The following is a 26202-nucleotide window of genomic DNA, read 5'->3' as shown; positions in this document are numbered from 1 at the left end:
TTATATTCTTTCCACGACTAGCCCATGTATTTAACCGGGGGTTAGAGCAGGGGTAGAGCCCCCCCTTCATTGTGCCAATTGCGTAGCGAGAGGAGTTATAGGGGATTTGACAGGTACAAGTAACCCCATTCTATGGGGTCCGGGGCAACGCCCCGGAAAATTTTGGTTTTGGAACCTATGTTAGGTTGGGTGGACCCACCTATGGTTTTGTGCATGATTTTCGCACATGTTTTTGGACGCGATGGTTTTCGGTCGATGGTATTGGATGCTTCAGCATGTATAAATATGTATTATAACATTGAAAGGAACATAATGAAAAATCAAGCTGGTAGTCCCAGTTTTGGTATCCAGGGGAAAATCTCTGTGTATATGTGTTTTATGTGTTATGCTTTCACATTGTTTATTTTCTATTGTTAGAATTCGTATGCAGGTAATTTCTGTACGCGTTTAAAACCTACACTAAGGAGCTCTGCTCTGATGGGGTCCTTCTCCTTGGTGTCCTCCTTTACCTCTAAACCTCTGCTTGCTGCTTGTTCCCTATTGAGAGTCATAGCCCGGGCCACCACGTTCTTCATGACCCAGTATTGATGGATCGTCTGTTTGAAGAGAGTGTGCCGTCCTTGGGAGTTCCCTGGGTCATGAACCATTTCCGGTCCTATTCTTCCATGGGAATGTCTTGGTTCCTTATGTTGTCATTTAGTTCTCGCTCCCAACGAGCTATTTGGGCTCTGACCTCCGTTGGGTTCCCTGCCATATATGCGTCGATGAGGGTTTTCATGTGTTCTCGTCCTGTCTTTCTCCCTCTCTTACTTTGCTCTCTGTTGGGGCCTCTCACCCCCTCAGCAATCTTTTTGCCTGTGTCTCTCTTACCCTTCCTGGTCACCTCTTTTCCATCTCTTTCCATGTTGTCTTCATCACTGCTACTGTTTGCTTCTTTCTTTTTGCTAGCCTCCACTCTGTATTGGACGTAGTTTGTGGTGAGACCTATCACATAACCATAAAAAGTATCAGTTTGATGTTGTACAGACATCCAAACAATTTTCCATTTACCTGTGCCATGTTTGGTATCCCTTTCAAGGCCAGATCTGAGACTTTTTAAGGTTCCTTTTAGCTTTCCCCCAATCGTCTCATGGTTTTGGGTTCTGCTAGCCCTTTCTTCTTTTACCCTCAGGTTATTCTCTCTCTGTCATTCGTCACTCAGACAATGCGACATAGGCATCCACACAAGACCACCACCAGGGTAAACATAATTAATATTCTATACTTCGCAGGGAATCTTGGCCATGGAGAATTTATACGAGGGTCTAAACAGCAGGACCTTGGCCCTATTCTTCGCCGCACCAGGTAAATTCCTTCTTTTTCCTCTTTTCTCTATCCTCTTTATTCTATGTAACTCTCTATTTTTTCCCTCTATTTTACCCGAGGAGTTCCCAACAAGAATTGCAAGGGCCGCAATCTCTCAAATTTCATTTCTTGAGGTTACCATGGTGGAATCCTCTCCACTCCTGGTACCTGCACCATCCTCTCCTAGCCGTAGGCACCACCTAGCCAAAGCGAGCTTCCCCAGCCTAGTATCCTTACCAGGTTTGCTCGTCTTTCCTCTACTTGCTCCTTTCTCTCTGGGCTCCATCTTCGACACTAGGGTTTTCATTCTCTCATCTCTTCTTAAGAAATCTATAATCTTCACCCATCCAGGGTTCCAGGAGTTCCTATCCCTACCTATCCTGGACACTTTTCCTAGTTTTATGAAGAAAGGCATCCTAATTCTTAAGAGGTTCAGGGCCAGAAGAGCAACATACCGACTAACAGAGCTGGTTCCGCTGCTATCCCCAGGCTGCGTCGTCGTTCCTCGACCACCTTTCTTCTCTCCTGCTCTCGTTCTCGCCCTCTGCATGCAACTACCTACTGTCTCTTTTCCTTTATGTTTTATTCCCCTTCCCATTCTGTCCTTGCACTTCTCTACCACCTGTCTATCAAATTTACTCCCCGCATTGTTCCCTACGCCGTCACCTTGGAATGATGACCCTCCGTCCTTTCTCACACTAGCTCTCATTAACTCTTGCTTGCTCCCGGCTGCTCTTGCTGTGCGTCCTCTTCCCTCGTCCTGCCACTTGCTAGTGTCCTCTTGCCCACACTCCTGCTGGCCCCCCTTCCATCCTCGTTGTCTTCCTTTCCCATCTCCACTTGCCTACTCTCGTGATCTGCTCCTTCACTGCCCTTCCCCCTGTCCTCTCCCTCCACTTCCCACTCTTATTCTTGTCCTTGCACTCGTGTGGACACTACCTACCACTTCACGGTCCCATCTCCGCTAACCCACCTCCTCCACGTTGCTACACCTCTATTGGGGGAAAGTACTTTATAGTTATATCTATTGAATATTTGTTAATTGTACAATCAAATTTATGACCAATTATTTATCATCAATTAAAAATAATAATAACTTTGATGAATAAATATATCATAAATAGGATCCTCCATCCGGCCATTGAAAATATTCCAATAATAAGAGCAAAAATCTATGATATATCAGATCTTTTAAATACAAAGATAGAATCAAATATCTTAAAATACAAATATTTTTCCAACTTTTACATTTACAACCACATTTAAATATTTTATTATTATTAATTTTATTTCTTTTAAGAGTTATGATGAGTAACTAACTCTATAATATGTTGCAACACTTCCGTGCTTCTAATTATATTATTTTATTTAAAATAAATATTAAAATATTTCATTTTTAATTAATATTAAAGTATTTTCATTTATTTATTAAATGATAAATTAATAAATAAGGTTGATAATATTAAAGGTTTTGATTAGGTAATTTGGGATAAGTATATTTTACCCTTGCAGGGGAGTTTATATCCAATGAGAGTATAGATAATTGGCTTTGAATATAAGTGAAAGTTTGAGACACAGATACAATTGGGTTGATCTGAGACACTTGGATACAAATAATTCACGCTGTATGGCTGAAATTGTGTAACCTGTAACCTGCGTTAATGTTTATTTTGTTAAATTTATTTATTTCCATTATAATTTTTAGAATATTTTAGAATTTATTTGGATAAAATAAAATATTTTATTAGAATTAAATTTATTGTTATTTAAAAATTTGATTATCTATATGAAATTTTAAAATATTTCCAAAATTTATTTAAATCTCATTAATTTGTAATTTTTTCTTTCTTGTGACTTTAAATATATTAAAATAATATTTTAAAATATTCTCAAAATCTACTGAATCTTCAAACTAATATATTTCCAAAATCTACTCAGATTCCCTAACCTGCACTCTTTTCTTTCATCATAATGGGATAAGATGCCCTAACTTGCACTCTCTTCTTTCTTCATACTATTATATGTGGAATGCTATAATGATATTAAAGTGTGGTTTATCACATTTCAGATGGTGAATCTAAAGTAATTAATAAATTTATAACTAAATTATTATGTATACTTACTATGATGTGTATATTATTGGTTCATCATCAAACTTGAAATTTTATTTATGCAGGCCAAAAAATCTTAAAATAGAAAAAATAAATAAATAACTATACAAAACATCTAACTAATATTGGTTCATAAATTAAATCTCTAAATTCATACTAAATCCTTATTTAAAATAGATAGATAATATCAAAATAAAACATGAATAGCAACATCTAATTTAATGTTGCTAACAGACTGAGCTTCTTCAAACCATGGATGCTCTGCACAGTAAGTCAATGACAAAGAATTAAACAATTAACAATTGGTATAATAGCTAATTGATTAATTTAAACTTTTTGTATCTTATAAGTGATGTGTTCCCTGCAAACCACACTTCAACAACATGACAGTATTTCAAACTATTATTATTAACTGTGAAAATCTACCTAATAAAATTACTCCACATCAACTAAGTGTACAACAACAACAAAAATCTAAAAATTATAGTACCCAATATATCCGACGTAGATAACCTATCTTCTGGATCTTTCTGGAGCATTCCGAATATCAGATTCTTGGCAGAGTCTGAGATTTCAGACCAAGCACGGCTTTCTAGATCCAAATCTCCCGTAGCTATTTCATCCGAGTCGAAGGGATATTCGCCGGAAAGCATTGCATACAGCATGACCCCAGCGCTCCATATGTCCACAGCCTCCCAGTAACCTCTGCAGTTCACCATCTCAGGGGCCCTGTAGTACAGGCTCCCTACATTCTCGTAATAGAGCGAACCTAAGAGAATTATCGCTCTCTGTCAGCCATATTAGCATCTCACCCGTTAAATATATGGAGAATCAGAATGTAGGGCGCATTTTATAGTTGATTTTCTTAATATTTTGGGATTGGATAGATAGGGGTGAGGTTAAATAATTGATTTGGGTCATTTTGATTGGATTTCTAAATATTTAAAGAATTCACAATTAAATTAGTCGGAGTAATTTTTTTGTAAATCTTGAGAATATTTTGAAATCCAAAAAATATAAGCAAGTTAAATATTGAAGAGGTTTCTGTTACATCAAAAATGGTAAGTTCCAAACCAGTAACTAAGATCCCCAAAGTAAAAATTACAGGTTCAATAAAGGTGCGGTGATTCTTCCAACAAATATTATATATTGGATTCTGAAATATTAAAAAAATGTACAATAAACTTAACCTCGAAAGACTATAACCATATACCTTTTCTGAAAAATGTAGATAAATCAAAGTCTCCTAGCTTGACAACATTATTGTCAGCTAGGAAAACATTTTCCAATTTAATATCGCGGTGCATAACGCCCTTCTCATGGCAATACTGAATGCTCTGTATAACTTGTTTAAAGATCCTCGCTGCTTGGTTCTCACTGAACCTGCTTCCCTTTTCAACGGCATCATAGAGATCTCCGCCGGCGCACAGCTCCATGACCAGATGAATGGAATCTTCTAGAGAATTGTCGTAGACGGCATGAAGCTGGACGATGCCCTGGTACTCTGATAAGTACCGCATCATTTCTACTTTGTTGTAGGGTTCAGGATCGTGTTCGTTTATTTTTTTGATGGTTTTGCAGCAGAAGGCAGTGCCGGTTTCTTTGCTGTAACAGATCCTCACCTTTCGCTGGCGCTGGTCGCTCAGCTGCCGCCCGAAACTGTATTCGTCCTCGATGGAGCCCGTGCGAAAAATATGTTGCTTTGTGGATTTTGTTAGCAGGGAAAAAGAAAATATTTTCCTGCTCATGGACAGTAGACCTTTCTGTTAGAAACTGCTATTAGAAACAGCAAAAGGCTCATTGCTTTTTAACGTTAAAGCAGTTTCTAATCTTAATGTGACCCGATCTAATCTTAAAGCATTTAGATTTTATCCTAAAGCAGTTTCTAATCTAAAGCATTAGATCTTAAGCGTTGAATTGGTATATGATGGACGTACCAGATTAAAGTTAAATAATATATAAAGGATTGGGTCCTCTCTCTCCTACACACAAGAGTTGCATTTTTCTCCATCAAGAAGCACATAAAGAAAGTGAGGGCAAGAGGAGAGAAACCGAATTCTGAAGAAGAGGAACAGTCAGGAGTCAGATCAAAGTAGATGGCAGCCATTACATCTTCCGCTGTTGATCAAGGTATGTCATCTCATATAAAGTTCTGTTTGTGAAATATTCGGTATTGATGATCTTTGGGCTGTAAGTTAAGACTTTTACATTTGGTATCGGAGCCAATCAATAACTGAATATTTCCTATGATTGCAATTGATCTGTTTTGTGCTTTACTCATGTGATTGAGCCTTCGGGAAATTGTGGGGTTTCATGAATGGTATCAATGTTGTTCTGTATGTACCAGAGCACGCCAAACCCTAAACGGCTTTTTGATTGTTCCCAACAATGGGTTTCCTTCGTTTGATTTTAACACTATGAATTTTCATGTTTGAGGAAAGGATTTCTCATCAACTGGTTGCTTCCTCATTTCTGTTTTCCAAATGGCTTTGAGAATTCACGCCTTCTTGTGTCCACCCGGTATTCTCCCATTCATAGTAACGGCTAAAGTCGATTCCAAAGAGTCTTGCCTGGTAACAGCAGCGTATCGCTAATGTATGTTTCGACATTCACCCATCAAGGAAATGACTTGAATTTTTATAGTTATCTTCTGCATACGAGTGCGTGTATGACCATTCGATGAGGATAGTCCTTGCAGTATTTGTTTATGAGCTCCCATCCGAGTTCAATAAGGATTAGCTTGAGAACAGTCGTTGCGCCAGTCATTTGTTCGCTACAAAGGTCGCCATACACCGTGCTCTGTTGAATAGATCAGTGCGCGTGTTACTGTCTCTTATCATGTCACTAAGGTGGTCATTGCCTTGAGCTTCTCCATTGTAATTCGTTTGATAGCCCGGAGCACACTCAATTTAATTCGACAATCATCACCTCGAAGGAAAACTCATCCTTGGAACTGTATCATTGTTCGGTTGTCACAACCCTATTGCATGTCACATAACCATAACGTCGGAGCCTTTAGCTTCCATACATTGCACAAATTCTTGCTTGGACTAGAACTCTGAATTATGCTCCGCGGTGATCCTTGGGTTTCGATGCTCTTTGTATTTTCGAGATGCCATATAATGATGGATCCAGGTCACCTAGAAAATTGCCGCATCATTGTGTGTTCGCTGTGTATGTTGGAATGAATATGCGGTGAATATAAATTATTGAATCCTGGTAGATAGTCAAATTTGTGCACTGTAAGAAGACTAACAAAGCAATCATTTTTGTACAGAGTTGAGTAGAACTCCTGTAGGAAAGTTACAGTTTCGATTGAATTTGAAATTTGGGCATAAAAGTAATTGCTCTATGACTGATTGTTTTGCATAAGGTATGTGCTATAAATTATTTATGCACATGAGATTTATGATCACCAAAGTGGTCAAAATCAGAATGTTGTTTCGCATCAAGTATGTGTTATAAATCATTTATGCACATGAGATTTATGATTTTGTTAATCACCAAAGTGGTCAAAATCAGAATAATCATTTAGTGCATAATTGACATAACGATTATTGATAGAAATTGCCAGTTATAAAAATACCAATTAAAGCTGGCGTCACTAATGATAGAACCTGAGAACTTACCCAAAGAAAAGTCTTGTTCTATAACTAGTTGACATGATGAGGTTTAATAGATATTTTGATTAAATAAATATTGATCATCCAAAGATGTCAGCTCTATTTGATTGAATATATTTATTACCTGCTTATGTTTTGGTATTTAATTATGTTAAGTATAAGATAGTATCTACCCAAAGGAGTGCTATATTATACTATTATGTCTACATCTGAATCGCGTTAGTTATGAGCTTATAGTGATTTCATTTTTAATTTACAGGAGTTACCATGAATACACATGCTTCATCTGTTACATTGTTCACTGGTGTTAATTTCTCTGAATGGAAAGAACAAGTCAATTTCCATTTAGGTATTCAGGATCTTGACTTGGCACTCCTTGTGGATAAGCCTGCTGCTCTTACAAGAGATAGTACTGAGGCAGAAAAATCACACCATAAAGCATGGGAACGCAGTAACAGATTGAGCCTTATGTTTATTAAGATGACTATTGCTAACAACATCAAGTTAACAATTCCACAAACAGAAAGTGCTAAGGAATATATGCAGTCTGTGGAAGAGCGTTTTCGTTCAGCTGATAAGTCACTCGCTGGTACTCTTATGGCAGAACTCACGACCATGAAGTTTGATGGGTCGCGAACTATGCAAGAGCACATTATAGAGATGACTAATATTGCAGCAAGGTTAAACTCCCTGGGACTTACAGTAGAGGATTCTTTTCTTGTCCAGTTCATCCTGAACTCGCTACCTTCTGAATATGGACCTTTTCAGATTAACTATAACACTATAAAGGATAAGTGGAATGTTAATGAATTGGCCAGTAGTCTTGTTTAGGAAGAAGGACGTTTGAAAAATCAAGTGAATCACTCAGTAAGTTTTGTGAGTAATAAAGCTGGTAAAGAAAAGAAAGGAAAATCAAGTCATTTCAAGAAGAAAAAGGCACCTGCTAAGAATGGGCAGGATGAGGAAAAGAAGGAACTAAAGAGTGTTCAATGTCGTATCTGTAAAAAGAGACTTATCGTCTAATTCTAGAAAGTGGATATGTATTAAACTTATACAGTACCCTTTATGTACCTTCATTATCTAGAAACCTTATTTCCGCAAGTAAATTGGATATTTCTGGTTTTAGATGTATGATTGGATCTGGTTGTTTCGATTTATATAAGAATGCTGATAATGTTGGTTCTGGTATTCTAATTGATGGTTTATATAAATTGAAACTGAATGACACTTATGCGAATTCCTTTTTGAATGTAGTAAATAATGTTGGATGAAAACGTAGCATGTTGAATGAAAATTCTGCTTTCTTGTGGCATAAACGACTAGGTCATATATCCAAAGAAAGAATGATGAGATTAGTAAGTAATGAAATTTTGTCAAATTTGGACTTTAGTGATCTAGAATTATGTGTGGATTGTATTAAAGGTAAACAAACCAAACATAATAACATAATAAGAAAGGAGCCACTAGAAGCAGCCAGCTTCTTGAACTAATACACACTGATATTTGTGAATGTCCTTGAGACGTTTGTAAATGAAGTTGAGAGGCAATTAGAAACTGGTAATGCAAGATTCATTGAGAATGGTGAAGTCAGTGGGAGTACTAGAAGAGAAATAGTAGAAATAAAGGAAACAAGGGTAAATGTTACATTACCTAGAATAGTTCCTCCATCTGCTATTACTCCAAATGTTGTTCCAGCTGTTGTATAACAGCATGATGATAATGAACAACATATAAATGAAGAAGTACTTCCTGAAGGAAATGACTTACATAATGCTGATATGCATGAACCACAACAAGTAGCATTAAGAAGACCTCAAAGAAATCGTAGGTCAGCTATTTCTAATGATTATGTGGTTTATATGCAAGAATCAGATTATGATATTGGAATCAATAAGGATCCAGTTTCGTTTTCACATGCTGTAGAAAGTAAAGAGTCAAAGGAATGGATTAATGCCATGAAAGAAGAACTGAAATCCATGCAACAGAATGAAGTTTGGGATCTCGTTGAGTTACCACATGGCTGTAAAAGAGTCGGATGCAAATGGGTTTTTAAAACTAAACACGACTCTAGTGGTAATATCAAACGGTATAAAGCTAGACTTGTTGCTAAGGGTTACACTCAGAAATATGGTGTTGATTACAAGGAGACATTTTCTCCTGTTTCGAAAAAGGACTCACTAAGAATAATAATGACATTAGTAGCTCATTATGATTTGGAGTTGCATCAAATGGATGTGAAAACAGCTTTTCTGAATGGAGATCTTGATGAGGATGTTTATATGGATCAACCTGAGGGTTTTTCTGTAGAAAGTAAAGAACAATTGGTGTGTAAACTTAAGAAGTCAATATATGGGCTTAAACAAGCATCTCGGCAGTGGTATATTAAATTCAATACCATTATTACATCTTTTGGTTTTAAGGAAAATACGGTTGATCATTGTATATACCGAAAGATCAGTGGGAGCAAGTTTATTTATCTGGTCCTTTATGTTGATGACGTCTTGCTTGCTGCAAATAATTTAAGTATATTGCATGAGACTAAGGAATTTCTCTCAACGAAAGATTACATGCTCATCCAATGAATCGGAAGTGATTGGATATAGCGATTCAGATTTTGCTGGATGCATCGATACTAGAAAATCGACTTTTGGTTACCTGTTTATGTTTGCTCAAGGTGCCATATCATGGAAAAGTGCGAAACAGACTATCGTTGCTTCATCCACTATGGAGGAAGAATTTGTGGCATATTTTGAAGCCACAATTCATGCATTATGGTTGCGGAACTTTATTTCAGGACTTGCGGTTGTCGACACCATTAGCAAGCCGCTGAAAATTTATTGTGATAACTCTGCAGCAGTATTTTTCTCAAAGAACAACAAGTACTCTAAAGGTGCCAAACATATGGAACTGAAGTATCTTGTTGTGAAAGATGAGGTTCAGAAACAAAGAATGTCAATCATGCACATCAGGACAGAACTTATGATTACAGACCCTTTGACGAAAGGGTTACAACCAAGACAATTTAAGGAACATGTTCAAAGAATGGGTCTTGGTTGTATTAATGATAATTGATGTGTGACATTCTGAGCTCTTTTATGTGTTTCTGATATACAATCATGTGTTTCTTGTTTTAATGTAGTAATACGTATTTTATGTAATTTTAAACAAGAAAGAGTCTTATAAAGATATTATGTTTAATCATTATGATATAAGACATTATGTGGACCATTATGCTGTTTTATATAAATTATGAGTATGAATTGATGGATTGCTGGTATTGTAGTATATGGAAGGGAATGCATTGAATTAATAGTGCACAACCGCCATAACTCTCAGCAATTTATCATAGTATGATGTTCAACACTTAATATTATGAATAGTCGGGTCAAGTGGGAGAATGTTAGAAACTGCTATTAGAAACAGCAAAAGGCCCATTGCTTTTTAACGTTAAAGCAGTTTCTAATCTTAATGTGACCCGATCTAATCTTAAAGCATTTAGATTTTATCCTAAAGCAGTTTCTAATCTAAAGCATTAGATCTTAAGCGTTGAATTGGTATATGATGGACGTACCAGATTAGAGTTAAATAATATATAAAGGATTGGGTCCTCTCTCTCCCACACACAAGAGTTGCATTCTTCTCCATCAAGAAGCACATAAAGAAAGTGAGGGCAAGAGGAGAGAAACCGAATTCTGAAGAAGAGGAACAATCAGGAGTCAGATCAAAGTAGATGGCAGCCATTACATCTTCCGCTATTGATCAAGGTATGTCATCTCATATAAAGTTCTGTTTGTGAAATATTCGGTATTGATGATCTTTGGGCTGTAAGTTAAGACTGTTACACTTTCACCATGTTGGGGAATATCAGCGATCTCTGCAGTTTTGTTGGAGTCTTTGATCGCTCGCGGGATCGTTTCTTCTCACCAGATTCTGGACCTTCATCATCGATTTTTATCACTACAGAGTCCATGGTTGGTTCTTAAGTTGAATTGTTTTATATCCATGGAATGTTGGCGTCCGACGAGCCGTTCATGCGAAATCCAGGGTGGTACGACTGATGGGTGGCGTAGAGTTTATCTATATGTGTGTCTGAACGTTCTGAATTTTGAAATCACGTAGGAAACGTCATGTCCGTCCCCCGGCGATCTTATAAATTCACGTAGAAGAGATCCCGAGAGTTAAATACCGGTTCGTCGAACTTCCTTGACACATATGTAGTTCAAAATGTTTTAGCGATAATTTTTTGTTTGTAGGATAAGGTTGTGTATCGCACCCGTTATCACATTGAGTAATACTAGCCATTGCACTCAGAGGTGTATAGGATAGTTCTAGTTCAGTGCAATGGCCAGTAATAAGTAACTGAAATAATAATTGAAATATATGGATTATAATATAAATTTGAGTTTTAATATATATTTTAAAAGTAGAAAGTTAGATTTAAAAAGAAATTTACACTAACATAAATGTTTTATAATAATGGAAATATTTGTGTGTATGTTAAAGAAGTTTAATTTTTTTTGGGTTTTTTAAAATGACATGAAAAAAAATATAGCAAAATAGCCTTACCTTCTAGTTAGGTATTCTCTCCTAAGGGTCTCTTAGGATATTGTGCTTATTTTTTTCTATAATCAATTATCTAAGAATATAGAATAAGAAAAAGTAACAATGAATTTTGAGATATTTCTGTAAAAATCATATAAGAGACTTTTAATTGACGTGTTTCCGGATTCAAACCAATTAGTGTGATTCATCTTCACTACAAGATGAGGAACCAGATCTTGGCATCAAATTAAGTAGATGAAGAGAAATGTTTACTAGCAGTTAGAATATAAGAGCTAGTTTTGACTGAAGAATTATTATAATTTATATTTTTTATTTATTTAAATTTTATCTTTTTTTTTTAAATAAAGAAACATTTAATAAGTAGTTAGAAAAAATGAATAAATACAATAAATTTCTCAGTGATTTTTTTCAATTTGACAAACAATTCCAATGGAATATCTACCATAAGGCCATCATATTCAACATTGCTCATGCAAAGGCTCAAACACAAAGGTTGAATTTTTAGCTTCATGTACCTTTCTTCATTTTGCAGGCAAGCTGGGAGTATCCAAATTAGAGGTGATGGATGACTTTATAGATCATATTCAACATTGTTCATGCAAAGGCTCAAACACAGAGGTTGAAATTTTAGCTTTATGGACCCTTTTTCAAAATGTTGCAAGTAGGAAGTATCCAAATTAGAGGTCATGATGACTCTAAATTGGCTATAGATTGGACATGCAAAAATGTTGTGTTGGATAATGTATGTCTTGCCCCCCTTCTTTAGGAAGTCCAAAATATTCTTCTATGGTTTTCAACGGCCTAGCCTTTTTGGTTTCTATGAGTATTGGGATAGCTAGGAGATGGAAATCGTGAAGTTTCATTTCTAATTACGTCGTAAGGCATTTCCCTCTGAAATGAACTCCCCTTCTTGTCTACTTGTCATCGTTAGATACCCTTAGATGATATGTTAGACGATTGAGAAAGTCTAAACCATTCGATCACATAAAAATAGTTACGAATTCATTGCAGGTAGGTAGGTATTGGTAAAGACGAATTCGTTGCAGGTAGGTAGGTATTCAATTCGCATAGGTAAAGAGCCATATGAGAACTCAGGCAATGAGCTCTTCAATCCGGTTGTTGAAAAGGGAAAACTGAAGGAAGAGGAAGCGAAAACTATTTTTAGCAGTTGATCAGCGCGGTTGACTTCTTGATTTGCCCATTTTGTTATCCAATGCTTCTCGTCTCAAATCCCTCACTTTTTAGTCTGGTTGGTTCTTTCATATTAATGCTTCTGCTTCTCTGTTTCAGCTTTAATGCTTCACCTGTTGCTTCTTTGTCTAGGGTATACCTGTTTGTATTCTTTATTTCTGTTCCTGGTCATTTCTGCACCTAGGAGATGGCTTCAGCACTCCATCATTGCCACTATGACATGATGTACATTCTATCCCATTAACTATTTTGGTCATATTTTTTTCACATGCTTTGTAATACTAATTACTTTTCTTGTCTATCAGTGGAAATCATGAAGTTCGATGTGTGCAAAGGAGTGTGCTTCTAGATACCCTTGCAAAAGAATTGGCTCCAGGAACGATCAGATTCAATGCTAAAGTTGTTTCCATTCAACAGTCTACAAAATCTTCTTTAACTATAGTAAAACTAGGAGATGGAAGCTTATCAAAGCTAAGGTAGCATCTTAAATCCAAACTTCTGACTCCCATTTGAAGTAGTAAAACTTGGGCATAAATTTAGTAATGAATTGAATCCCCTCTTGCTAAACAAAGGTAATATTAATAACCCATATGCATTGGTTTCTATCAGACACAAATTTCTGTGGTGGTTTCTCTCATACACGAGTACTAGATGTCCTTTTTTATTTGAAAAAAACGATAGGGGTCTGTTGAATGCAAGTTTGATCATTAAATCTATCTTATATGTTATCATGTTTCTCTCAACCATTTGGAATTTGTTTCTACTCACAAGTACTGACAGGTTGTGATGGAGGGAATTCTGTAGTCACTGAATGGTTGGGTCTTCTAGCCCCTAGTCTTTTTGGGAGATCTGCTATTAGGGATTGGCAACGTACCCTCAAGGACATAAGTTTGGGCCAAAGGCGCAGCTATTTTGGGGAGAACATTTGAGGGCAGGTTTTGTTCCATGCAATGAGAAGGATGTTTACTGGTTCACAACCTAGAGTTCACTTCCTTGTGGTATAATATTATAGCACCCTTTGTTATAATTGTTCTGTGGATCATGTGTAGGTGCAGGAAATCATGAATCTTAAAAATAGATTCTTCAAAAATTATTGAAACCTTCTATTATATTCCTTTCAGATAATTTTGAACAACTGCGTTGCGTTTGAATTTTTTATCTTGATATTATAATCCTCATATAGTAGTCATAAGCTCTATGAACTATTTGACATAAAATAACAAGAATATAAGGCATGCCGAATTGGATGTGTTGCAGATTCAGATATTGGACGTGATCCAAAGAGTATATTGGAAAATGCCTTGGAAAGACTTCGAGACTATCAAAAGGAGATTTTGGATATAGTAAAGAAAACTCAAATAGACACTTTAAAATTAACGCACTCAGCTTGAGGTGGCCATGGGCAGTGTTATTCAGAAAACTATGTAAAGGAAATGTCTGTGTTGCAGGGGATGCAATGCATCCTATGACTCCAGACTTACGACAAGGTGGATGTTCTACACTTGAGGATGCAGTGGTGCTAGGAAGGTGCTTGGGAGAAGCAATGACAATCACGAATGATCTAGAAGACAAAAGAATTGAAGTAGCACTGAAGAAATATGTGGAGGAGAGGAGATGGAGAGCATTTGGGCTGATAAGTGGAGCATATATAACAGGAACACTGCAACAAGAATTTGGGGGCTTTATGACAAGATTCTTACACCGCACAACATTCTTAACATTCTTTGCAATCACAGCAGCTATGAAACCTGGTATCCGAAAACAGCATAATAAAACAGAGGAGAAAAAATATGGCTATCCAAATTGATATCAGGTAGCTTTTTATTTCGCATCTAGAGGGTACCTTAAACTTCTATTTTAAAAAAAAATCTCACTTACATTGGATGTTTTCTTGATTTGCCCATTTTGACCCTATGCTTAGATCTGACCCATTACAATTCAGAACCTTCTACAATCTTTAGACATGCTGAATTCTGCTAGATAGATATTCCATAACAACTGTTTCATGAATCAAGGGAAGCTTGCTCTTAAAATTTGCGGTGTAGGTCACTTTTTAGTCTGGTTGGTTCTTTCATATTAATGCTTCTGCTTCTCTGTTTTAGCTTTAATGCTTCACCTGTTGCTTCTTTGTCTAGGGTATACCTGTTTGTATTCTTTATTTTTGTTCCTGGTCATTTCTGCATCTAGGAGATGGCTTCAGCACTCCCTCATTACCATTATGACATGATGTACTTTCTATCCCATTAACTATTTTGGTCATCTTTTTTTCACATGCTTTGTAATACTAAGTACTTTTCCTGTCTATCAGCGGAAATCATGAAGTTCAATGTGTGCAAAGGAGTGTGCTTCTGGATACCCTTGCAAAAGAATTGGATCCAACAACGATCAAAATGAACTCCCCTTCTTGTCTCCTTGTCACCGTTAGATACCCTTAGATGATATGTTAGACGATTGAGAAAGGCTGAACCATTCGATCACATAAAAATAGTTGCAAATTCGTTGCAGGTAGGTAGGTATTCGATTCGCATAGGTAAAGACCCGTATGAGAACTCAGGCAGCGAGCTCTTCAATCTGGTTGTTGAAAAGGGAAAACTGAAGGAAGAGGAAGAAAAAACTATTTTCAGCAGTTGATCAGCGCAGTTGATTTCTTGATTTGCCCATTTTGTTATCCAATGCCTCTCATCTCAAATCCCTCACTTTTTAGTTTGGTTGGTTCTTTCAGATTAATGCTTCTGCTTCTCTGTTTCAGCTTTAATGCTTCACCTGCTGCTTCTTTGTCTAGGGTACACCTGTTTGTATTGTTTATTTCTGTTCCTGCTCATTTCTGTATCTAGGAGATGGCTTCAATACTCCACCATTGCCACTATGACATGATGTACTTTCTATCCCATTAACTATTTTGGTCATCTTTTTTTCACATGCTTTGTAATACTAAGTACTTTTCCTTTCTATCAGCGGAAATCATGAAGTTCAATGCGTGCAAAGGAGTGTGCCTCTGGATACCCTTGCAAAATAATTAGCTCCAGGAACGATCAGATTCAATGCTAAAGTTGTTTCCATTCAACAGTCTATAGATTCTTCTTTAACTATAGTAAAACTGGGAGATGGAATTCCTATCAAAGCTAAGGTAGCATCTTAAATCCAAACTTCTGACTCCCATTTGAAGTAGTAAAACTAGGGCGTAAATTTAGTAATGAATTGAATCCCCTCTTGCTAAACAAAGGTAATATTAATAACCCATATGCGCTGGTTTCTATCAGATAGGAATTTCTGTGGTGGTTTCTCTCATACACGAGTACTAGATGTCCTTTTGTTTTTGAGAAAAAATGACAGGGGTCTATTGAATGCAAGTTTGAACATTAAATCTATCTTCTATGTTATCATGTTTCTCTCAACCATTTGGAATTTGTTTCTACTCACAGGTATTGATAGGTTGTGATGGAGGGAATTCTATAGTTGCTGAATGGTTGGGTCTTCCAGCCCTAGTCTCTCTAGGAGATCTGCTATTACGGGATTGGCAATGTACCCTGAAGGACATAAGTTTGGGCCAAAGGCGAAGCTATTTTGGGGAGAACATTTGAGGGCAAGTTTTGTTCCATGCAATGAGAAGGATGTTTACTGGTTCACAACCCAGAGTTCACTTCCTTGTGGTATAATATTATAGCACCCTTTGTTATAATTGTTCTGTGGATCATGTGTAGGTGCAGGAAATCATGAATCTTAAAAATAGATTCTTCAAAAATTATTGAAACCTTATATTATATTCCTTTCAGATAATTTTGAACAACTGCGTTGCGTTTGAATTTTTTATCTTGATATTATAATCCTCATATAGTAGTCACAAGCTCTGTGAACTATTTGACAGAAAATAACAAGAATATAAGGCATGCCTAACTGGATGTGTTGCAGATTCAGATATTGGACGTGATCCAAAGAGTATATTGGAAAATGCATTGGAAAGACTTCGAGACTATCCAGAGGAGATTCTGGATATAGTAAAGAAAACTCAAATAGACACTTTAACATTAACGCACTTAGCTTGAGGTGGCCATGGGCAGTGTTATTCGGAAAACTATGTAAGGGAAATGTCTGTGTTGCAGGGGATGCAATGCATCCTATGACTCCAGACTTAGGACAAGGTGGATGTTCTACACTTGAGGATCCAGTGGTGCTAGGAAGGTGCTTGGGAGAAGTAATGACAATCACGAATAGTCTAGAAGAAGACAAAAGAATTGAAGCACCACTGAAGAAATATGTGGAGGAGAGGAGATGGAGAGCATCTGGGCTGATAAGTGGAGCATATATAAAAGGAATACTGCAACAAGGATCTGGGGGCTTCATGACAAGATTCTTACACCAATTCTTATTGGGCACAACATTCTTAACATTCTTTGCAATCACAGCACCTATGTAACCTGGTATCCAATAACAGCATAATAAAACAGAGGAGAAAAAATATGGCTATCCAGATTGATATCAGGTAGCTTTTTATTTCGCATCTAGAGGGTACCTTAAAATTCTATTTTTAAAAAAAATCTCACTTACATTGGATGTTTTCTTGATTTGCCCATTTTGACCCTATGCTTAGAACTGACCCATTACAATTCAGAACCTTCTACAATCTTCAGACATGCTGAATTCTGCTAGATAGATATTCCATAACAACTGTTTCATGAATCAAGGTAAGCTTGCTCTTAAAATTTGCGGTGTAGGTCACTTTTTAGTCTGGTTGGTTCTCTTAGATTAATGCTTCTGCTTCTCCATTTCAACTTTAATGCTTCACCTGCTCCTTCTTTGTCTAGGGTATACCTGTTTGTATTCTTTATTTCTGTTCCTGGTCATTTCTGCATCTAGGAGATGGGTTCAGCACTCCCTCATTGCCACTATGACATGATGTACTTTCTATCCCATTAACTATTTTGGTCATCTTTTTTTCACATGCTTTGTAATACTAAGTATTTTTCCTGTCTATCAGCGGAAATCATGTTCGATGCATGCAAAGGAGTGTGCTTCTGGATACCCTTGCAAAAGAATTGGCTCCAGGAACAATCAGATTCAATGCTAAAGTCGTTTCCATTCAACAATCTATAGATTCTTCTTTAACTATAGTAAAACTAGGAGATGGAATGCTTATCAAAGCTAAGGTAGCATCTTAAATCCATACTTCTAACTCCCATTTGAAGTAGTAAAACTTGGGCGTAAATTTAGTAATGAATTGAATCCCCTCTTGCTAAACAAAGGTAATATTAATAACCCATATGCGCTAGTTTCTATCATACATGAATTTCTGTGGTGGTTTCTCTCATACATGGGTACTAGATGTCCTTTTTTATTTGAGAAAAAATGATAGGGGTCTGTTGAATGCAAGTTTGATCATTAAATCTATCTTCCATGTTATCATGTTTCTCTCAACCATTTGGAATTTATTTCTACTCACAGGTACTGATAGGTTGTGATGGAGGGAATTCCGTAGTTGCTGAATGGCTGGGTCTTCCAGCCCCTAGTCTTTCCGGGAGATCTACTATTAGGGTATTGGTAACGTACCCTAAAGGACATAAGTTTGGGCCAAAGGTGCAGCTATTTTGGGGAGAACATTTGAGGGCAAGTTTTGTTCCATGCAATGAGAAGGATGTTTACTGGTTCACAACCCAGAGTTCACTTCCTTGTGGTATAATATTATAGCACCCTTTGTTATAATTGTTTTGTGGATCATGTGTAGGTGCAGGAAATCATGAATCTTAAAAATAGATTCTTCAAAAATTATTGAAACCTTCTATTATATTCCTTTCATATAATTTTGAAAAATTGTGTTGCGTTTGAATTTTTTATCTTGATGTTATAATCCTCATATAGTAGTCACAAGCTCTATGAACAATTTGACAGAAAATAACAAGAATATAAGGCATGTCTAACTGGATGTGTTGCAGATTTAGATATTGGACGTGATCCAAAGAGTATATTGGAAAATGCATTGGAAAGACTTCGATACTATCCAGAGGAGATTCTGGATATAGTAAAGAAAACTCAAATAGACACTTTAACATTAACGCACTCAGCTTGAGGTGGCCATGGGCAGTGTTATTCGGAAAACTATGTAAGGGAAATGTCTGTGTTGCAGGGGATGCAATGCATCCTATGACTCCAGACTTAAGACAAGGTGGATGTTCTACACTTGAGGATGCAGTGGTGCTAGGAAGGTGCTTGGGAGAAGCAATGACAATCATGAATGGTCTAGAAGAAGACAAAAGAATTGAAGCAGCACTGAAGAAATATGTGGAGGAGAGGAGATGGAGAGCATTTGGGCTGATAAGTGGAGCATATATAACAAGAATAGTGCAACAAGGATTTGGGAGCTTTATGACAAGATTCTTACACCAATTCTTATTGGGCACAACATTCTTAACATTCTTTGCAATCACAGCACCTATGAAACCATGTATCCAAAAACCGCATAATAAAACAGAGGAGAAAAAATATGGGTATCCAGATTGATATCAGGTAGCTTTTTATTTCGCATCTAGAGGGTAACTTAAACTTCTATTTTAAAAAAAAATATCACTTACATTGGATGTTTTCTTGATTTTCCCATTTTGTTATCCAATGCTTCTCATCTCAAATCCCTCACATTTTAGTCTAGTTGGTTCTTTCAGATTAATGCTTCTGCTTCTCTGTTTCAGCTTTAATGCTTCACCTGCTGCTTCTTTGTCTAGGGTATACCTGTTTGTATTCTTTATTTTTGTTCCTGGTCATTTCTGCAACTAGGAGATGGCTTTAGCACTCCCCCATTACCACTATGACATGATGTACTTTCTATCCTATTAACTATTTTGGTCATCTTTTTTTCACATGCTTTGTAATACTAAGTACTTTTATTGTCTATCAGCAGAAATCATGAAGTTCGATACGTGCAAAGGAGTGTGCTTCTGGATACCCTTGCAAAAGAATTGGCTCCAGGAACAATCAGATTCAATGCTAAAGTTGTTTCTATTCAACAGTCTACAGATTCTTCTTTAAATATAGTAAAACTAGGAGATGGAATGCTTATCAAAGCTAAGGTTGCATCTTAAATCCAAACTTCTGACTCCCATTTGAAGTAGTAAAACTTGGGTGTACATTTAGTAATGTATTGATTCCCCTCTTGCTAAAAATAGGTTATATTAATAAACCATATGCGATGGTTTCCATCAGACAGGAATTTCTGTGGTGGTTTCTCTCATACACGAGTACTAGATGTCCTTTTGTATTTGAGCAAAAATGACAGGGGTCTGTTGAATGCAAGTTTGATCATTAAATCTATCTTCTATGTTATCATGTTTCTCTCAACCATTTGGAATTTGTTTCTACTCACAGGTACTGATAGGTTGTGATGGAGGGAATTTCGTAGTCGTTGAATGGTTGGGTCTTCCAGCCCCTAGTCTTTCTAGGAGATCTGCTATTAGGGGATTGGCAACGTACCCTGAAGGACATAAGTTTGGGCCAAAGGCGTAGCTATTTTGGGGAGAAAATTTGAGGTCAGGTTTTGTTCCATGCAATGAGAAGGATGCTTACTGGTTTACAACCCAGAGTTCACTTCCTTGTGGTATAATATTGTAGCACCCTTTGTTATAATTGTTCTGTGGATCATGTGTAGATGCAAGAAATCATCAATCTTAAAAATAGATTCTTCAAAAATTATTGAAACCTTCTATTATATTCCTTTCAGATAATTTTGAAAAACTGCGTTGTGTTTGAATTTTTTATCTTGATATTATAATCCTCATATAGTAGTTACAAGCTATGTGAACAATTTGACAGAAAATAACAAGAATATAAAGCATGCCTAACTGGATGTGTTGCAGATTTAGATATTGGACGTGATCCAAAGAGTATATTGGAAAATGCATTGGAAATACTTCGAAACTATCCAGAGGAGATTCTAGATATATTAAAGAAAACTCAAATAGACACTTTAACATTAACGCACTCAGCTTGAGGTGGCCATGGGCAGTGTTATTTGGAAAACTATGTAAGGGAAATGACTATGTTGCAAGGGATGCAATGCATCCTATGACTCCAAACTCAGGACAAGGTGGATGTTCTACACTTGAGGATGCAGTGGTGCTAGGAAGGTGCTTGGGAGAAGAAATGACAATCACGAATGGTCTAGAAGAAGACAAAAGAATTGAAGCACCATTGAAGAAATATCTGGAGGAGAGGAGATGGAGAGCATTTGGGTTGATAAGTGGAGCATATATAATAGGAATACTGCAACAAGGATCTGAGGGCTTTATGACAAGATTCTTACACCAATTCTTATTGGGCACAACATTCTTAACATTCTTTTCAATCACAGCACCTATGAAACCCGGTATCCTAAAACAGCATAATAAAACAGAGGAGAAAAAATATGGCTATCTGGATTGATATTAGGTAGCTTTTTATTTCACATCTAGAGGGTACCTTGAACCTCTATTTAAAAAAAAATCTCACTTACATTCGATGTTTTCTTGGTTTGCCCATTTTGTTATCCAATGCTTCTCATCTCAAATCCCTCACTTTTTAGTCTGGTTGGTTCTTTCAGATTAATGCTTCTGCTTCTCTGTTTCAACGTTAATGCTTCACCTGTTGCTTCTTTGTCTAGGGTATACCTGTTTGTATTGTTTATTTCTGTTCCTGGTCATTTCTGCATCTAGGAGATGGCTTCAGCACTCCCTCATTGCCACTATGACATGATGTACTTTCTATCCCATTAACTATTTTGGTCATCTTTTTTCACATGCTTTGTAATACTAAGTACTTTTCCTGTATATCAACGGAAATCATGAAGTTCGATGCGTGCAAAGGAGTGTGCTTTTTTATATAAGAGAATATTTGAAATTAAATAATAGATGTTTACAGGAAATTATAATTAGTTAAATATGAAGAAGAAGAAAGAATGTTGTGACGCAAACGGAATGATGGAGATCATCTCCTAATCCGAATTCCAATTCGACTTAAAACCCTTTGTAGAAAGCCTCCTCGAGAGCCTCAAATCTTCGCACAAAACTTCAAAATTCACACACCTATGCCAGATTAACTCCTCTTGGCGAGAAAAAAAAAATTCCCTTAACAAACTATAAATATGAATCCTAGCATATATATACGTTTTGAGTTCCACAGGAGCGGGTCGGGGGTCGACCCCAACTTGAGGTCGAAAATCAGGTCTTCTCTCCCTAGCAACTTCCTTTGCGCACTCTCGACTTGTTCGTAAGCTGACTAGGCCAATTAGCTGGGATGTCGAGGTTGAATCCTTACGCTACCATTCAACTTATCTGTGTGCCCTAACTTGATTCTATCTGACTATAATTTGGTGAAAGTGAACACTCTAGCAAGGTTTGATCCCTGGTTCCTTGACGTTTTTTTGTGCAGGTGCATCAATACCTTCAATCTTCCTAGGCCCTCTATAGTGGTTTCCTTCATTGTTTATGTGGAGTCAAATTAACTTCCAGGGACACTGGACTGATACGAAATAGAGTACCGACCCTCTTTATTCCTACACTTGTTACTTTCAAAGATTCTCGTCCGCGATTGACTTTCTAATTCAATATCTCCAATGGTGGATTAAAATCATTGATCCCTTCAATGATCAATGACCAGGATACTCTCATCCACACACACAAGTTCCACTTTCTGGATGTGAAGGTATTAACTGTCTAATGACACTATTTTGACCTCCTCACTCACTTTCGATGTGAATTACTATATTTGATCCCACTATACTCTTGGGACATCTATGTTCTTAGGAACAAAGACATCTTCCCCTACTAATGAAAATTTAACCCACATTTGGACAAGGAATAAAGACACGGCAATGTCAATTCTATTAATTTTGAAAGGAATATTTACAGAGTAAGAACGATGGCTCATTCACCAAGCTCTTCTTTTTTTCTTTCTCGGACTTCTTCTTTCTACCATCTGCTCTACTTTTGTACACACATACATATATAATCCTAATAAATGATAAAATATTTTAACAAACCAAAAACTAACCAGAAACTTGTCTAAAACTATTTTCTAATTAAGTTGGGTATTTCTCAATATTCACAAAGACCTGCCTCAAAATATCCTAATAGCTTAACAACCCAGATTCCTCCTGAATCATGACATTTGTCCCTATTACAAAATCCTCTAAATAAAATGAGAAAACAAGATTTCTATCTAAAATTTACATGTCCCATTTAGGGCCTTAAAGAAAATGACCCAACTGGTGTTGATGCTCCTGCATCAAACACCCTAGGTGGAAAAAGTTTAACCTCCTGGTCAAATGTCTTCAATTGGTCAAATCCTCTAGGATCCCAAACAAAATGTTGCAATTGTCCACTTTGTGTGTTGTGTTGGGTTGTTGTTGTCTTCAACTTTCCTGGGTCCCAAACCTTACTTTGTAGTTGTTCATTCATCCCTTGTCATTGTTTCTTATTTGCTTGGTAAAATCTGATGGTCACCTCTAATGTTCAAGGGTCTCATACATTATTTTGTTGTTGCATTCTTAATGTGTTGATGCCATACTCCATAGTTACCCACAGTTCTTTGATTTTTGTCTACTTGTGTATTCCTTGTTGTACCAACATCCTTATGTCATGGACATTGTTCTCCTGAAAATGTTTTGTGACCTCAGTTACCATCTCGTTATTCAACGTCTTCTCCCAGGTGGTCAAAACTCTTGGTTTCCTACTCCAGGGTTGTCTTATGAGAGATAATTATTCTATCTTCTCTTTTTCATCTGGCTATCCTTTTTCATCATCCTGGGCTACAATATTCTTCATATATGTACTCTCTATCTCCCTTCACAATAGATTTTGTTACTTGTACCATTTCCTAAGTACTTGTATCCATAATTTTTGTTGTTGAACCAAATTCTCTAGTTGCAACAACAGTCTCATCACTTCTATTTTCGTAATTTCATGCTTTGTGCAGTACTCCTCAAGCCAATATTTAAATCTCAACTAATTTCTAAGCAGTACAACATCGAAATGTTGGTTACCCTTTCTGTCTTTTGAGTTATCTTCATCAGCCAAAAATTCTTTCTGCAACTACTCTCTTGTCGTTGCATTCCTTGATTGTTCAAGGCCTCTTTCTTGGTGGAATTTGAGGTGTAATTCATCCTTCTCCCTCGTATCAAATCATTTTTTTTTCTCCACCTTCCTCATGACTACTAAGTGCCATGATCTCTTATGAGGATTGTTTGCAGGGTCCTCTTAGCACCAATCTTCCTTCTCTCTATATTTGGGACTCTACTTCATCCTTTGAGGATTGTCTATCATCTACCTCTTCAATTTTACTTCCTTGGATCAATCCATCATGTTGAAAGTCCAGCAAGAAAAGTCTCAATTTTTTGTTTTTTCCTCAATTAAATTGAGGAAATTCAAAATTCCATATCAACAGACAACTTGGAGAAGTTAACTGAGGTGACATGGCACTTTTCACTCAGTTAAGAAAACTCAATTTGAGTTAATGAGTTGAGGTTCAGTTTACTTGTTATGATTCCTAAAAAATAAGAGTCTAGCTCAGTTAATTCAAGTTAGGGACATGAAGTTCAGTTGTTTGCAGTGGGTTCCTAATTTATAAGAGCCTAGGTTGAGTTAATTTTAGTTGTAGCAATTTAATTCAGTTAAATTGAGTTATGGTCAGTTAAACTAGTTCTAACTGTTGGAGGAACTAGTGGAAGGTCAAGTTGTGGAAGTGGAACTTCAACCACACCCAGTGATCATCCAGATAACTAATCAATCGGCCTAAATTAGCTCATGCATGAATAGAATTTGAGTCACCTAGTTGAGATGGAGATTCCAAGGCAATGTACTATCAGTTATAGCATATTCCAATGTATACAGGTGGTGCATGCAGTCAAAGGAAGGACCTAGAAGAATTACACAATCCAGATGAGGGAATTTCCTAATTAATAGGGGCCTAATTCCAAGAGGGATAACGCAAGGAATTAGGATCTTGGGAAGGCTTGAAATCGGCTAAGTGTTGGACAAGTTTAGTCAGTCAGGTAGAGGGATAGACTATACACCTGTAGGGTGTGCTATGTCTTGAGAAAGCATTGTATTTCTTCTCTATTCAATTATTAATGCAATACATATAGTAAGAGGTTTTGAGTAGTTGATTTCTCCTAGATAAATCTCTGTGTATGTGTGATGTTTCTTGTTGCATGTCAATGATTCTTGTTTTAGATGGTAAATTGATTTCCGCAAATAAGTAGAGTAGCTTCAAGTCTTGTGATTTAGTAAATTTCATGAGTGGTTTTGAATCTACACATTAAACTATATATGGTATCAGAGCAGGAATCACATTAGGGAAGAGATTTCGAACTTGTTATTGCAGGAGGATCAAACTTGCGGGATCAATTCTTCAAAGCTAGTAGGATGGCCTTCTATGCACTAAGAATCGAGTATTCCCTTGAGGGAAGCTCGAATTATGTTTCTTGGAAGGACCGCATGGAGGAAGTGCTAGAATATAATGGGTTGAAGGAATTCATTGATAATGTTATCCAGAAACCGACAGTAGTTGATGCTCAGAATTTAGCAGATTGGAAGAAGTGTGTAGCTAGAGTCAGGAGGATCATCATGGAGGGTGTGAGAGACCACATAGTCTTGAAAGTACATAGAAAATAGACTCCCTTTGCTTTGTGTAATACTCTCAATGAGTTATTCAAAAATAGCAATGAATCCAAGAAACTTGAACTAATGAAGAAATGGAGGATTGAAGACAAAGGGTATGAGGTAGTCTTCAGAGATGGAAAGGCCTATCGCGAGCATCTTCTTCATGTCAAATCAAGAAATTTGGCTTTAGGATCAATAGCCTCTACGCCTTATAGGAAGATGCATGCACATCCTTGAGGAACAAGGTAGGGCTTCAAGATGTTGTGGTTGAGAGAGCATGATTTAGATCTCAAGAGGAAGCCTCAACGAGTTGGTAGTTGGGTTGACCAGGAGGATGGTGATGAAGAGGACCAGTCAAAGACCTAAACTAGGAGGAGAGTTCAAGCCAAGTGGGTAGAGGGAGCACATGTAGCTATACCTCCAGGAGTGAGGTGGAGCGATGTAGATCCTTAGTCCAAGAGTTGCATAAATTTGGGCAGGGTTCATTGAGGCATTCTTCTCATGGATCATTACCTTGCTACGAAGGCCCATAGTGTTCAGTAGCAGGAGGATCAATGTCAGCTAAATACTAAGGAGTGTAGAGGAGTGTTTAAAATAAAGTAGGAGGCTCAGTATCAGAGTCATCAGTAGAAAAAATTTCCCAGTAAACAGTTGCAGATACAGTTGATTCAGTTTGTTTTTTTTATGCTTCTTAGTTGAAGAAACAATTACGAGAGGTGTTGCATGCAGTACATTCCACATGTGCAGGATAGG

The 26202-nt window shown here is 36.9% G+C and overlaps 4 pseudogenes; 3 read left to right on the top strand and 1 right to left on the bottom strand.

Annotated features, from left to right (window-relative positions):
- Window positions 1-3642: 3642 nt before the first annotated feature.
- On the bottom strand, window positions 3643-4978 carry LOC149229434 (calcium-dependent protein kinase 19 pseudogene; annotated as a pseudogene).
- Window positions 4979-14288: 9310 nt separating this feature from the next.
- Window positions 14289-17246, top strand: LOC149229433 (monooxygenase 2-like; annotated as a pseudogene).
- Window positions 17247-17289: 43 nt separating this feature from the next.
- LOC149229432 (monooxygenase 2-like) lies at window positions 17290-19324 on the top strand (annotated as a pseudogene).
- A 273-nt stretch (window positions 19325-19597) lies between these two features.
- On the top strand, window positions 19598-21235 carry LOC149229431 (monooxygenase 2-like; annotated as a pseudogene).
- The last annotated feature ends 4967 nt before the right edge of the window (window positions 21236-26202 follow it).

Source organism: Pinus tabuliformis, chromosome J (assembly GCF_031772625.1).
Source record: "Pinus tabuliformis cultivar Carrire ecotype Pingquan chromosome J, CPIR1, whole genome shotgun sequence".
Lineage (NCBI taxonomy): Eukaryota > Viridiplantae > Streptophyta > Pinopsida > Pinales > Pinaceae > Pinus > Pinus tabuliformis.
This window is presented reverse-complemented; position numbering and strand designations above follow the sequence as displayed.